This window comes from Syngnathus leptorhynchus, unplaced genomic scaffold (genome assembly GCF_054491065.1).
Source record: "Syngnathus leptorhynchus isolate UIUO unplaced genomic scaffold, UIUO_Slep HiC_scaffold_41, whole genome shotgun sequence".
NCBI classification, from domain to species: Eukaryota; Metazoa; Chordata; class Actinopteri; order Syngnathiformes; family Syngnathidae; genus Syngnathus; species Syngnathus leptorhynchus.
The window spans coordinates 215,001-229,859 of NW_028232008.1; positions in this window are offsets into that span (position 1 = coordinate 215,001).

The window sequence follows — 14,859 nt, forward strand, 5'->3', positions numbered from 1 at the left end:
TACGGTCGCGCCGGGGCCTGCGGGGCGGCGCGGGGAGCGCACGCTCACGCGGCGGCCGGGGCGCTAGAGTGCGACCCGCAGTGGGTAGGAACCGTCCACCCGACGTCGGACGAGCCGAGGCCGATGGGGGCCCTACCAAGGCGGGTCATGAGTGCCAGTCGGTCAGTTGGGTGAGGGGGTACTCGGAGGCCCGCCGGGAGCAGACGGGCGACCGGGGATGGGGGGCGTACGCGGGCGGGCGCCGGGAGAAAACGGCCCGTCCGGGGTCGAATCTCGGCCTGTGTTTAAGGAGCCGGCCGGGCATCACGCTCCTTCCTTGGATGGACAACATTCGCAGTTGACACTTTGTGTCATTTTATCCGAGCGGGCGGGCGCCGCGAGGCGGACCGTCCGGGGCGACTCTCGGCCTGTGTTTAAGGAGCCGGCCGGGCATCACGCTCCTTCCTTGGATGGACAACATTCGCAGTTGACACTTTGTGTCATTTTATCCGAGCAGACGGGCGCCGCGAGGCGGACCGTCCGGGGCGACTCTCGGCCTGTGTTTAAGGAGCCGGCCGGGCATCACGCTCCTTCCTTGGATGGACAACATTCGTAGTTGACACTTTGTGTCATTTTATCCGAGCGGGCGGGCGCCGCGAGGCGGACCGTCCGGGGCGACTCTCGGGCTGTGTTTAAGGAGCCGGCCGGGCATCACGCTCCTTCCTTGGATGGACAACATTCGCAGTTGACACTTTGTGTCATTTTATCCGAGCGGACGGGCGCCGCGAGGCGGACCGTCCGGGGCGACTCTCGGCCTGTGTTTAAGGAGCCGGCCGGGCATCACGCTCCTTCCTTGGATGGACAACATTCGCAGTTGACACTTTGTGTCATTTTGTTCGGCCTGTGTTTAAGGAGGCGGCCGTCCTCCACTCGGTCCGTGTTTAAGGAGCAACACTCGCGCTCCGGTTCGGCCTGTGTTTAAGGAGGCGGCCGTCCTCCCCTTGGTCTGTGTTAAGGGCGACACTCGGTCCGTGTTTAAGGAGCCTGGCCCTCGCGCTCCGGTTCGGCCTGTATTTAGGGAGGCGGCCGTCCTCCGCTTGGTCTGTGTTAAGGGCGACACTCGGTCCGTGTTTAAGGAGCCTGGCCCTGACGCTCCTCTCCGGCCTGTGTTTAAGGAGGCGGCCGTCCTCCCCTTGGTCTGTGTTAAGGGCGACACTCGGTCCGTGTTTAAGGAGCCTGGCCCTCGCGCTCCGGTTCGGCCTGTATTTAGGGAGGCGGCCGTCCTCCGCTTGGTCTGTGTTAAGGGCGACACTCGGTCCGTGTTTAAGGAGCCTGGCCCTGACGCTCCTCTCCGGCCTGTGTTTAAGGAGGCGGCCGTCCTCCCCTTGGTCTGTGTTAAGGGCGACACTCGGTCCGTGTTTAAGGAGCGGCCCTCGCGCTCCGGTTCGGCCTGTATTTAGGGAGGCGGCCGTCCTCCGCTTGGTCTGTGTTAAGGGCGACACTCGGTCCGTGTTTAAGGAGCCGGCCCTGACGCTCCTCTTCGGCCTGTGTTTAAGGAGGCGGCCGTCCTCCACTTCCTTCCATGCACCACCACATTCGCAGTTGACACTTTGCCATTTTTTCAGAGAGGTGACACTTAGTCGTTTTTTCGAAAGTTGACACTTAGTCGTTTTTTCGAAAGTTGACACTTTGCCGTTTTTTCAGAGAGGTGACACTTTGTCGTTTTTTCGAAAGTTGACACTTAGCCGTTTTTTCGAAAGTTGACACTTAGCCGTTTTTTCGAAAGTTGACACTTAGTCACTTTTTCGCCACAGTGACACCTCCAGCGCGTGCCACGGCGCTTTTCAGGTCTTCTATCCGACCTTGTGCTGTCGAGGACGGCGTGTCCGACGCCGTGGGGAGACCAGCACCATCTCCTCCATACTCGTAAACGAGGTGCTTTGGAAAACGGGGGGAAAGTCGATGAGTACACTGACTACTGGGACCATTTCATTGTACTCTGGCGCACCTGAAGACCAAAAAAGGTACTGCACCTTAGCCCGGGTACCTCACCCCCTGGTACCTCGAGGAGAACTTAGAAAAATTTCGACAAATTTTTGGTGAGCTCCAGGGAGAGAGGCTGATTTTTCGCTTTTTGAGGCCGACCGCCGAACCGGCGCGGGGCGGACTCACAAGCCCCGCAGAGCCGTGGGCACTTAGTCGTTTTTTCAGAGAGGCGACACTTAGTCGTTTTTTCAGAGGCGACACTTAGTCGTTTTTTCGAAAGTTGACACTTAGCCGTTTTTTCGAAAGTCGACACTTAGCCGTTTTTTTGGAAAGTTGACACTTAGTCGTTTTTTCGAAAGTTGACACTTAGTCGTTTTTTCGCCACAATTGGCTCTGAGCTCCAGGGGGAGAGCCTGGTTTTGCCTTATTTCAGGCCGGCTGGGGAACCGGCGCGGGTCGGATGCACGAGCCCGGTAGAGCCGTGGGCACTTAGAAAATTTTCGCCGATTAAGCTGGGACCTCCAGGCGGAGACCGGCATTCCTCGTCCTCGGGGTTCGACCCAGGAACCGGCGCTGGGCAGACGCCGTAGCCACGCAGAGCCGTGGGCACTTAGAAAATATTCGCCAAGTTGGCTCTGAGCTCCAGGCGGAGAGGCTGGTTTTGCCTTATTTCAGGCCGGCTGGGGAACCGGCGCGGGTCGGATGCACGAGCCCGCAGAGCCGTGGGCACTTTGCCATTTTCTCAGAGTCGACACTTAGTCGTTTTTTCAGAGAGGCGACACTGTCGTTTTTTCGAAAGTTGACACTTTGCCGTTTTTTCAGAGAGGCGACACTTAGCCGTTTTTTTCGAAAGTTGACACTTAGCCGTTTTTTCGAAAGTCGACACTTAGCCGTTTTTTCAGAGATGTGACACTTTGCCGTTTTTTCGAAAGTTGACACTTAGCCGTTTTTTCGAAAGTCGACACTTAGCCGTTTTTTCAGAGATGTGACACTTTGCCGTTTTTTCGAAAGTTGACACTTAGCCGTTTTTTCGAAAGTTGACACTTAGTCGTTTTTTCAGAGATGTGACACTTAGAAACTTTTTGCCAAGTTGGCTGTGAGCTCCAGGAGGAGACCGTTATTTTTCGTCATTCGAGGCCGACTGCGGAACCGGCGCTGAGCGGACGCCAAAGCTCGGCAGGGCCGTGGGCACTTAGAAACTTTTTGCCAAGTTGGCTGTGAGCTCCAGGAGGAGACCGTTATTTTTCGTCATTCGAGGCCGACTGCGGAACCGGCGCTGGGCGGACGCCAAAGCTCGGCAGGGCCGTGGGCACTTAGAAACTTTTTGCCAAGTTGGCTGTGAGCTCCAGGAGGAGACCGTTATTTTTCGTCATTCGAGGCCGACTGCGGAACCGGCGCTGAGCGGACGCCAAAGCTCGGCAGGGCCGTGGGCACTTAGAAACTTTTTGCCAAGTTGGCTGTGAGCTCCAGGAGGAGACCGTTATTTTTCGTCATTCGAGGCCGACTGCGGAACCGGCGCTGGGCGGACGCCAAAGCTCGGCAGGGCCGTGGGCACTTAGAAACTTTTTGCCAAGTTGGCTGTGAGCTCCAGGAGGAGACCGTTATTTTTCGTCATTCGAGGCCGACTGCGGAACCGGCGCTGGGCGGACGCCAAAGCTCAGCAGGGCCGTGGGCACTTAGAAACTTTTTGCCAAGTTGGCTGTGAGCTCCAGGAGGAGACCGTTATTTTTCGTCATTCGAGGCCGACTGCGGAACCGGCGCTGGGCGGACGCCAAAGCTCAGCAGGGCCGTGGGCACTTAGAAACTTTTTGCCAAGTTGGCTGTGAGCTCCAGGAGGAGACCGTTATTTTTCGTCATTCTAGGCCGGCTGCAGAACCGACGCGGCTCGGATGCACGAGCCCGCAGAGCCGTGGGCACTTTGCCACTTTTTCGCCACAATTGGCTGTGAGCTCCAGGAGGAGACCGTTATTTTTCGTCATTCTAGGCCGGTTGCAGAACCGGCGCGGCTCGGATGCACGAGCCCGCAGAGCCGTGGGCACTTAGAAAATTTTCAGAGAGGCGACACTTTGCCATTTTTTCAGAGAGGTGACACTTAGCCGTTTTTTCGAAAGTTGACACTTAGTCGTTTTTTCGAAAGTTGACACTTAGTCGTTTTTTCGCCACAGTGCCCACCTCCAGCGCGTGCCACGGCGCTTTCCAGGTCTTCTATCCGACCTTGTGCTGTCGAGGACGGCGTGTCCGACGCCGTGGGGAGACCAGCACCATCTCCTCCATACTCGTAAAGGAGGTGCTTTGGAAAACGGGGGGAAAGTCGATGAGTACACTGACTACTGGGACCATTTCATTGTACTCTGGCGCACCTGAAGACCAAAAAAGGTACTGCATCTTAGCCCGGGTACCTCACCCCCTGGTACCTCGAGGAGAACTTAGAAAAATTTCGACAAATTTTTGGTGAGCTCCAGGGAGAGAGGCTGATTTTTCGCTTTTTGAGGCCGACTGCCGAACCGGCGCGGGGCGGACTCACAAGCCCCGCAGAGCCGTGGGCACTTAGTCGTTTTTTCAGAGAGGCGACACTTAGTCGTTTTTTCGAAAGTCGACACTTAGCCGTTTTTTCGAAAGTTGACACTTAGCCGTTTTTTCGAAAGTTGACACTTAGTCGTTTTTTCGCCACAATTGGCTCTGAGCTCCAGGGGGAGAGGCTGGTTTTGCCTTATTTCAGGCCGGCTGGGGAACCGGCGCGGGTCGGATGCACGAGCCCGCAGAGCCGTGGGCACTTTGCCGTTTTTTCAGAGAGGCGACACTTAGTCGTTTTTTCAGAGAGGCGACACTTAGTCGTTTTTTCAGAGAGGCGACACTTAGCCGTTTTTTCAGAGAGGCGACACTTAGTCGTTTTTTCGAAAATTGACACTTAGCCGTTTTTTCGAAAGTTGACACTTAGCCGTTTTTTCGAAAGTCGACACTTAGCCGTTTTTTTCGAAAGTTGACACTTTTCGCCGATTTTGCTGGGACCTCCAGGCGAGGACCGGCGTTTTTCGTCTTCCGGGTCCGACCCGGGAACCAGCACCGAGCGGACACATTCGCTCGCAAGTGCCGTTGGCACTTAGAAAATTTTTCGTTTGTCATGAGCTCCGGGCGGAGACCGGCGTTTTTCGTCTTCCGGGTTCGACCCAGGAACCAGCGCCGAGCGGACACATTCGCTCGCAAGTGCCGTTGGCACTTAGAAGATTTTTCGTTTGTCATGAGCTCCGGGCGGAGACCGGCGTTTTTCGTCTTCCGGGTTCGACCCGGGAACCAGCGCCGAGCGGACACATTCGCTCGCAAGTGCCGTTGGCACTTAGAAAATTTTTCGTTTGTCATGAGCTCCGGGCGGAGACCGGCGTTTTTCGTCTTCCGGGTTCGACCCGGGAACCAGCGCCGAGCGGACACATTCGCTCGCAAGTGCCGTTGGCACTTAGAAAATTTTTCGTTTGTCATGAGCTCCGGGCGGAGACCGGCGTTTTTCGTCTTCCGGGTTCGACCCGGGAACCAGCGCCGAGCGGACACATTCGCTCGCAAGTGCCGTTGGCACTTAGAAAATTTTTCGTTTGCCATGAGCTCCGGGCGGAGACCGGCGTTTTTCGTCTTCCGGGTTCGACCCGGGAACCAGCGCCGAGCGGACACATTCGCTCGCAAGTGCCGTTGGCACTTAGAAAATTTTTCGTTTGCCATGAGCTCCGGGCGGAGACCGGCATTTTTCGTCATTCGAGGCCGACGGGGGAACCAGCCGGAGCGGACACGTTTGCTCGGAAGAGCCGTTGGCACTTAGAAAAAATTCCGTGTCTCGTGAGCTCCAGGGGGACAGGCTGGTTTTATTCATCCGTAGCCGACATGGGAACCAGCGCGGAGCGGATTGGTGTTGCGCTGGCATATACCTCATCTCTCTCAGGAGTCCCCCCCTTATACGTGCCGATTGTGTTTTGGAAAACGGGGGGTAACTGGATGAGTACACTGACTAGGGGGACCAGTACACTAGCGAGTGGGACCAGTACACTGACTAGTGGGACCAACACACTATGAGCGCCTGGTACCTAAAATGGAAGTATAGAGGCCGAATTTCGGGCAAGATCACGCCGGGTTAGGCTTCCAGGACCTCGGCTAAGCAATTTTAACGGGTCGCCCGGTTCTTTTTTGATCCAGCCCGGTTCTTTTTTTTATCCAGCCCGGTTCTTTTTACACTTCCAGCTGGAGCTCGGGAGCGGCTTTTTGCACAAGATCACGCCGTGTTAGGCTTCCAGGACCTCGGCTAAGCAATTTTAACGGGTCGCCCGGTTCTTTTTTTTATCCAGCCCGGTTCTTTTTTTATCCAGCCCGGTTCTTTTTACACTTCCAGCTGGAGCTCGGGAGCGGCTTTTTGCACAAGATCACGCCGTGTTAGGCTTCCAGGACCTCGGCTAAGCAATTTTAACGGGTCGTCCGGTTCTTTTTTTTATCCAGCCCGGTTCTTTTTTTTATCCAGCCCGGTTCTTTTTACACTTCCAGCTGGAGCTCGGGAGCGGCTTTTTGCACAAGATCACGCCGTGTTAGGCTTCCAGGACCTCGGCTAAGCAATTTTAACGGGTCGCCCGGTTCTTTTTTTTTTTATCCAGCCCGGTTCTTTTTTTATCCAGCCTGGTTCTTTTTACACTTCCAGCTGGAGCTCGGGAGCGGCTTTTTGCACAAGATCACGCCGTGTTAGGCTTCCAGGACGTCGGCTAAGCAATTTTAACGGGTCGCCCGGTTCTTTTTTTGATCCAGCCCGGTTCTTTTTTTATCCAGCCCGGTTCTTTTTACACTTCCAGCTGGAGCTCGGGAGCGGCTTTTTGCACAAGAACACGCCGTGTTAGGCTTCCAGGACCTCGGCTAAGCAATTTTAACGGGTCGCCCGGTTCTTTTTTGATCCAGCCCGGTTCTTTTTTTTATCCAGCCCGGTTCTTTTTACACTTCCAGCTGGAGCTCGGGAGCGGCTTTTTGCACAAGATCACGCCGTGTTAGGCTTCCAGGACCTCGGCTAAGCAATTTTAACGGGTCGCCCGGTTCTTTTTTTTTTATCCAGCCCGGTTCTTTTTTTATCCAGCCTGGTTCTTTTTACACTTCCAGCTGGAGCTCGGGAGCGGCTTTTTGCACAAGATCACGCCGTGTTAGGCTTCCAGGACGTCGGCTAAGCAATTTTAACGGGTCGCCCGGTTCTTTTTTTGATCCAGCCCGGTTCTTTTTTTATCCAGCCCGGTTCTTTTTACACTTCCAGCTGGAGCTCGGGAGCGGCTTTTTGCACAAGAACACGCCGTGTTAGGCTTCCAGGACCTCGGCTAAGCAATTTTAACGGGTCGCCCGGTTCTTTTTTGATCCAGCCCGGTTCTTTTTTTTATCCAGCCCGGTTCTTTTTACACTTCCAGCTGGAGCTCGGGAGCGGCTTTTTGCACAAGATCACGCCGTGTTAGGCTTCCAGGACGTCGGCTAAGCAATTTTAACGGGTCGCCCGGTTCTTTTTTTGATCCAGCCCGGTTCTTTTTTTATCCAGCCCGGTTCTTTTTACACTTCCAGCTGGAGCTCGGGAGCGGCTTTTTGCACAAGAACACGCCGTGTTAGGCTTCCAGGACCTCGGCTAAGCAATTTTAACGGGTCGCCCGGTTCTTTTTTGATCCAGCCCGGTTCTTTTTTTATCCAGCCCGGTTCTTTTTACACTTCCAGCTGGAGCTCGGGAGCGGCTTTTTGCACAAGATCACCCCGTGTTAGGCTTCCAGGACCTCGGCTAAGCAATTTTAACGGGTCGCCCGGTTCTTTTTTTTATCCAGCCCGGTTCTTTTTTTATCCAGCCTGGTTCTTTTTACACTTCCAGCTGGAGCTCGGGAGCGGCTTTTTGCACAAGATCACGCCGGGTTAGGCTTCCAGGACCTCGGCTAAGCAATTTTACCGGGTCGCCCGGTTCTTTTTTTGAACCAGCCCGGTTCTTTTTACACTTCCAGCTGGAGCTCAGCAGCGGCTATTTGCACAAGATCACGCCGGGTTAGGCTTCCAGGACCTCGGTTAAGCACTTCTAACGGGCCCTGGTCCACCCCTGCCAGCGCAATTCAAAACTTGGCATTAATTTCGACCTAAGAGACGAAGTCTGATTTTTTTCTACCACTTGGGCGGCCTTTTTGCACCCAGAACACCCGCACCGGCACCATAAATTCGAAGGGTGCCGAGTGCGTCGGCGCAGATTCTGCGACGGAGTGACACTTCCCTCTTGTGGACATTCGGCGGTAGGTGAAATGCGCACTCGGTCTTCTCTTTTCTTTTCCTTCCAGTGAAACTTTGGCAACATTCTGCGAGCTGCTGGCTTCCAGAACCTCGGCCAAGCAGGTGGAGGATTTTTTTCCACTTCCAGCTGGAGGTGAGGAGGGACTTTTTGGGCAAGATCACGCCGACTTAGCAAGCAAGGTGGAAGTGCCAGCATGCTCCGTGGCTGGAAGTGTGGATGTGCCAGCACCCTCCGTGCCTGGAGCTATGGAAGTGTGGAGCTCCAGCACCCTCCGTGCCTATGGAAGTGTGGAGCTCCAGCACCCTCCCTGCCTATGGAAGTGTGGAGCTCCAGCACCCTCCCTGCCTATGGAAGTGTGGAGCTCCAGCACCCTCCCTGCCTATGGAAGTGTGGAGCTCCAGCACCCTCCCTGCCTATGGAAGTGTGGAGCTCCAGCACCCTCCCTGCCTATGGAAGTGTGGAGCTCCAGCACCCTCCCTGCCTATGGAAGTGTGGAGCTCCAGCACCCTCCCTGCCTATGGAAGTGTGGAGCTCCAGCACCCTCCCTGCCTATGGAAGTGTGGAGCTCCAGCACCCTCCCTGCCTATGGAAGTGTGGAGCTCCAGCACCCTCCCAGCCTATGGAAGTGTGGAGCTCCAGCACCCTCCCTGCCTATGGAAGTGTGGAGCTCCAGCACCCTCCCTGCCTATGGAAGTGTGGAGCTCCAGCACCCTCCCAGCCTATGGAAGTGTGGAGCTCCAGCACCCTCCCTGCCTATGGAAGTGTGGAGCTCCAGCACCCTCCCTGCCTATGGAAGTGTGGAGCTCCAGCACCCTCCCTGCCTATGGAAGTGTGGAGCTCCAGCACCCTCCCTGCCTATGGAAGTGTGGAGCTCCAGCACCCTCCGTGCCTGGAGCTATGGAAGTGTGGAGCTCCAGCACCCTCCGTGCCTAGGGAAGTGTGGAGCTCCAGCACCCTCCGTGCCTATGGAAGAGCCACCTCCGCGGGCATGCTGCTCAACCACGCCGGCCCAGAGTTCCAGCCGCTCGGCTACACTCTCTCACAAGCCCCGCCTGGAGCTCCCCAGCCCGCCCCTGGTACCTCAACTACCGAGGCCAGCCGCTCGACCAGGCCGGCCCAGAGTTCCAGCCGCTCGGCTTCACTCTCTCACAAGCCCCGCCTGGAGCTCCCCAGCCCGCCCCTGGTACCTCAACTACCGAGGCCAGCCGCTCGACCACGCCGGCGCAGAGTTCCAGCCGCTCGGATAAGCTCTGCCACTCTCCCGCTAAGCAGCCACCGGTAACGGGGAAATGTCGCCGCCTTGTGGACACGCCCTTGTAAATGAATGGGCTTTCGCACTTAGTGCAATTTTCGCCAGCTCCGTGGCTGCAAGTATGGAGCTATGGAGCCACCAGCCAGGCTGGAGCTCTGGAGCTATGGAAGTATGGAGCTCTGGAGCTATGGAGCTATGGAGCTATGGAGCTATGGAGCTATGGAGCTCTGGGGCTATGGAGCTATGGAGCTATGGAGCTATGGAAGTATGGAGCTATGGAGCTATGGAGCTATGGAAGTATGGAGCTATGGAGCTATGGAGCTATGGAAGTACGGAGCTATGGAGCTATGGAAGTATGGAAGTATGGAAGTATGGAGCTATGGAGCTATGGAGCTATGGAGCTCTGGAGCTCTGGAGCTATGGAGCTATGGAAGTAGGGAGCTATGGAGCTATGGATGTATGGAGCTATGGAGCCACCAGCCAGCCAGGCTGGAGCTATGGAAGTATGGAGCCATGGAGCTCTGGAGCTATGGAAGTATGGAGCTATGGAGCTATGGAGCTCTGGAGCTATGGAGCTCTGGAGCTATGGAGCTCTGGAGCTATGGAGCTATGGAAGTATGGAGCTATGGAGCTATGGAAGTATGGAGCTATGGAGCTATGGATCTATGGAAGTATGGAGTTATGGAGCTCTGGAGCTATGGAGCTATGGAGCTATGGAGCTATGGAGCTATGGAAGTCTGGAGCTATGGAAGTATGGAGCTATGGAGCTATGGAAGTATGGAGCTCTGGAGCTATGGAGCTATGGAGCCACCAGCCAGCACCCTCCGTGGCTCAACCACGCCGGCCCAGACTTCCAGCCGCTCGGCTTCACTCTCTCACAAGCCCCGCCTGGAGCTCCCCAGCCCGCCCCTGGTACCTCAACTACCGAGGCCAGCCGCTCGACCAGGCCGGCCCAGAGTTCCAGCCGCTCGGCTTCACTCTCTCACAAGCCCCGCCTGGAGCTCCCCGGCCCACCCCTGGTACCTCAACTACCGAGGCCAGCCGCTCGACCACGCCGGCGCAGAGTTCCAGCCGCTCGGATAAGCTCTGCCACTCTCCCGCTAAGCAGCCACCGGTAACGGGGAAATGTCGCCGCCTTGTGGACACGCCCTTGTAAATGAATGGGCTTTCGCACTTAGTGCAATTTTCGCCAGCTCCGTGGCTGCAAGTATGGAGCTATGGAGCCACCAGCCAGGCTGGAGCTCTGGAGCTATGGAAGTATGGAGCTCTGGAGCTCTGGAGCTATGGAGCTATGGAGCTATGGAGCTATGGAGCTCTGGGGCTATGGAGCTATGGAGCTATGGAGCTATGGAAGTATGGAGCTATGGAGCTATGGAGCTATGGAAGTATGGAGCTATGGAGCTATGGAGCTATGGAAGTACGGAGCTATGGAGCTATGGAAGTATGGAAGTATGGAAGTATGGAAGTATGGAGCTATGGAGCTATGGAGCTATGGAGCTCTGGAGCTCTGGAGCTATGGAGCTATGGAAGTAGGGAGCTATGGAGCTATGGATGTATGGAGCTATGGAGCCACCAGCCAGCCAGGCTGGAGCTATGGAAGTATGGAGCCATGGAGCTCTGGAGCTATGGAAGTATGGAGCTATGGAGCTATGGAGCTCTGGAGCTATGGAGCTCTGGAGCTATGGAGCTATGGAAGTATGGAGCTATGGAGCTATGGAAGTATGGAGCTATGGAGCTATGGATCTATGGAAGTATGGAGTTATGGAGCTCTGGAGCTATGGAGCTATGGAGCTATGGAGCTATGGAGCTATGGAAGTCTGGAGCTATGGAAGTATGGAGCTATGGAGCTATGGAAGTATGGAGCTCTGGAGCTATGGAGCTATGGAGCCACCAGCCAGCACCCTCCGTGGCTCAACCACGCCGGCCCAGAGTTCCAGCCGCTCGGCTTCACTCTCTCACAAGCCCCGCCTGGAGCTCCCCAGCCCGATCTGGTACCTCAACTACCGAGGCCAGCCGCTCGACCAGGCCGGCCGAGAGTTCCAGCCGTTCGGCTTCACTCTCTCACAAGACCCGCCTGGAGCTCCCCGGCCCACCCCTGGTACCTCAACTACCGAGGCCAGCCGCTCGACCACGCCGGCGCAGAGTTCCAGCCGCTCGGATGAGCTCTGCCACTCTCCCGCCGCGCAGCCACCGGTAACGGGGAAATGTCGCCGCCTTGTGGACACGCCGTTGTAAATGAATGGGCTTTCGCACTTAGTGCAATTTTCGCCAACTCTGTGACTGGTGCTATGGAAGTATGGAGCTCTGGTGCTATGGAAGTATGGAGCTATGGAGCTCTGGTGCTATGGAGCTATGGAGCTCTGGTGCTATGGAGCTATGGAGCTCTGGTGCTATGGAAGTATGGAGCTATGGAGCTATGGAAGTATGGAGCTATGGAGCTATGGAAGTCTGGAGCTATGGAAGTATGGAGCTATGGAGCTATGGAAGTATGGAGCTCTGGAGCTATGGAGCCACCAGCCAGCACCCTCCGTGGCTCAACCACGCCGGCCCAGAGTTCCAGCCGCTCGGCTTCACTCTCTCACAAGCCCCGCCTGGAGCTCCCCGGCCCACCCCTGGTACCTCAACTACCGAGGCCAGCCGCTCGACCACGCCGGCGCAGAGTTCCAGCCGCTCGGATAAGCTCTGCCACTCACCCGCCGCGCAGCCACCGGTAACGGGGAAATGTCGCCGCCTTGTGGACACGCCGTTGTAAATGAATGGGCTTTCGCACTTAGTGCAATTTTCGCCAACTCTCTGACTTAGAGCTATGGAAGTATGGAGCTATGGAGCCACCAGCCACCCAGGCTGGAGCTATGGAGCTCTGGAGGTATGGAGCTCTGGTGCTATGGAAGTATGGAGCTCTGGTGCTATGGAAGTATGGAGCTCTGGTGCTATGGAAGTATGGAGCTATGGAAGTATGGAGCTCTGGTGCTATGGAGCTATGGAGCTCTGGTGCTATGGAAGTATGGAGCTATGGAAGTATGGAGCCCTGGTGCTATGGAGCTATGGAGCTCTGGTGCTATGGAGCTATGGAGCTCTGGTGCTATGGAGCTATGGAGCTCTGGTGCTATGGAGCTATGGAGCTCTGGTGCTATGGAAGTATGGAGCTCTGGTGCTATGGAAGTATGGAGCTCTGGTGCTATGGAAGTATGGAGCTATGGAAGTATGGAGCTCTGGTGCTATGGAGCTATGGAGCTCTGGTGCTATGGAAGTATGGAGCTATGGAAGTATGGAGCTCTGGTGCTATGGAGCTATGGAGCTCTGGTGCTATGGAGGTATGGAGCTCTGGTGCTATGGAGCTATGGAGCTCTGGTGCTATGGAGCTATGGAGCTCTGGTGCTATGGAGCTACGGAGCTCTGGTGCTATGGAGCTATGGAGCTCTGGTGCTATGGAGCTATGGAGCTCTGGAGGTATGGAGCTCTGGTGCTATGGAGCTCTGGAGCTCTGGTGCTATGGAGCTCTGGTGCTATGGAGCTATGGAGCTCTGGAGGTATGGAGCCACCAGCCAGCACCCTCCGTGGCTGGATCAATGGAAGTGTTTTAGGTACCAGGCAGCCAAAGGGCCGAGGCCTCACGCTCGACCACGCCGGCGCAGAGTTCCAGCCGCTCGGATAAGCTCTGTCACTCACCCGCCGCGCAGCCACCGGTAACGGGGAAATGTCGCCGCCTGGCGGACACGCCGTTGTAAATGAATGGGCTTTCGCACTTAGTGCAATTTTCGCCAACTCTCTGACTTAGAGCTATGGAAGTATGGAGCTATGGAGCCACCAGCCACCCAGGCTGGAGCTATGGAGCTCTGGAGGTATGGAGCTCAGGTGCTATGGAAGTATGGAGCTATGGAGCTATGGAAGTATGGAGCTATGGAGCTATGGAGCTCTGGAAGTATGGAGCTATGGAGCTCTGGAGCTATGGAGCCCTGGAGCCCTGGAGCTATGGAGCTCTGGTGCTATGGAGGTATGGAGCTCTGGAGGTATGGAGCTCTGGAGGTATGGAGCTATGGAGCTATGGAGCCCTGGAGCTATGGAGCTATGGAGCTCTGGAGGTATGGAGCTCTGGAGGTATGGAGCTCTGGAGGTATGGAGCTATGGAGCCCTGGAGCTCTGGAGGTATGGAGCTATGGTGCTATGGAGCTCTGAAGCCATGGAGCTCTGGTGCTATGGAGCTCTGGAGCTCTGGAGGTATGGAGCTCTGGAGGTATGGAGCTATGGAGCCCTGGAGCTCTGGAGGTATGGAGCTATGGTGCTATGGAGCTCTGAAGCCATGGAGCTCTGGTGCTATGGAGCTCTGGAGGTATGGAGCTCTGGAGGTATGGAGCTCTGGAGGTATGGAGCTATGGAGCCCTGGAGCTCTGGAGGTATGGAGCTATGGTGCTATGGAGCTCTGAAGCCATGGAGCTCTGGTGCTATGGAGCTATGGAGCTCTGGTGCTATGGAGCTATGGAGGTATGGAGCCACCAGCCAGCACCCTCCGTGGCTGGATCAATGGAAGTGTTTTAGGTACCAGGCAGCCAAAGGGCCGAGGCCTCACGCTCGACCACGCCGGCGCAGAGTTCCAGCCGCTCGGATAAGCTCTGTCACTCACCCGCCGCGCAGCCACCGGTAACGGGGAAATGTCGCCGCCTTGTGGACACGCCGTTGTAAATGAATGGGCTTTCGCACTTAGTGCAATTTTCGCCAACTCTCTGACTGGAGCTATGGAAGTATGGAGCTATGGAGCCACCAGCCACCCAGGCTGGAGCTATGGAGCTCTGGAGGTATGGAGCTCTGGTGCTATGGAAGTATGGAGCTATGGAGCTATGGAAGTATGGAGCTATGGAGCTATGGAGCTCTGGAAGTATGGAGCTATGGAGCTCTGGAGGTATGGAGCTATGGAGCCCTGGAGCCCTGGAGCTATGGAGCCCTGGAGCTATGGAGCTATGGAGCCCTGGAGCTATGGAGCTATGGAGCCCTGGAGCTATGGAGCTATGGAGCTCTGGTGCTATGGAGCTATGGAGCTCTGGTGCTATGGAGCTATGGAGCTCTGGTGCTATGGAGCTATGGAGCTCTGGTGCTATGGAGCTATGGAGCTCTGGAAGTATGGAGCTATGGAGCTCTGGAGGTATGGAGCTATGGAGCTCTGGAGGTATGGAGCTATGGAGCCCTGGAGCTATGGAGCCCTGGAGCTATGGAAGTATGGAGCTCTGGTGCTATGGAGCTATGGAGCTCTGGTGCTATGGAGCTATGGAGCTCTGGAGCTATGGAGCTCTGGAGGTATGGAGCTATGGAGCTCTGGAGGTATGGAGCTATGGAGCTATGGAAGTATGGAGCTCTGGTGCTATGGAGCTATGGAGCTCTGGTGCTATGG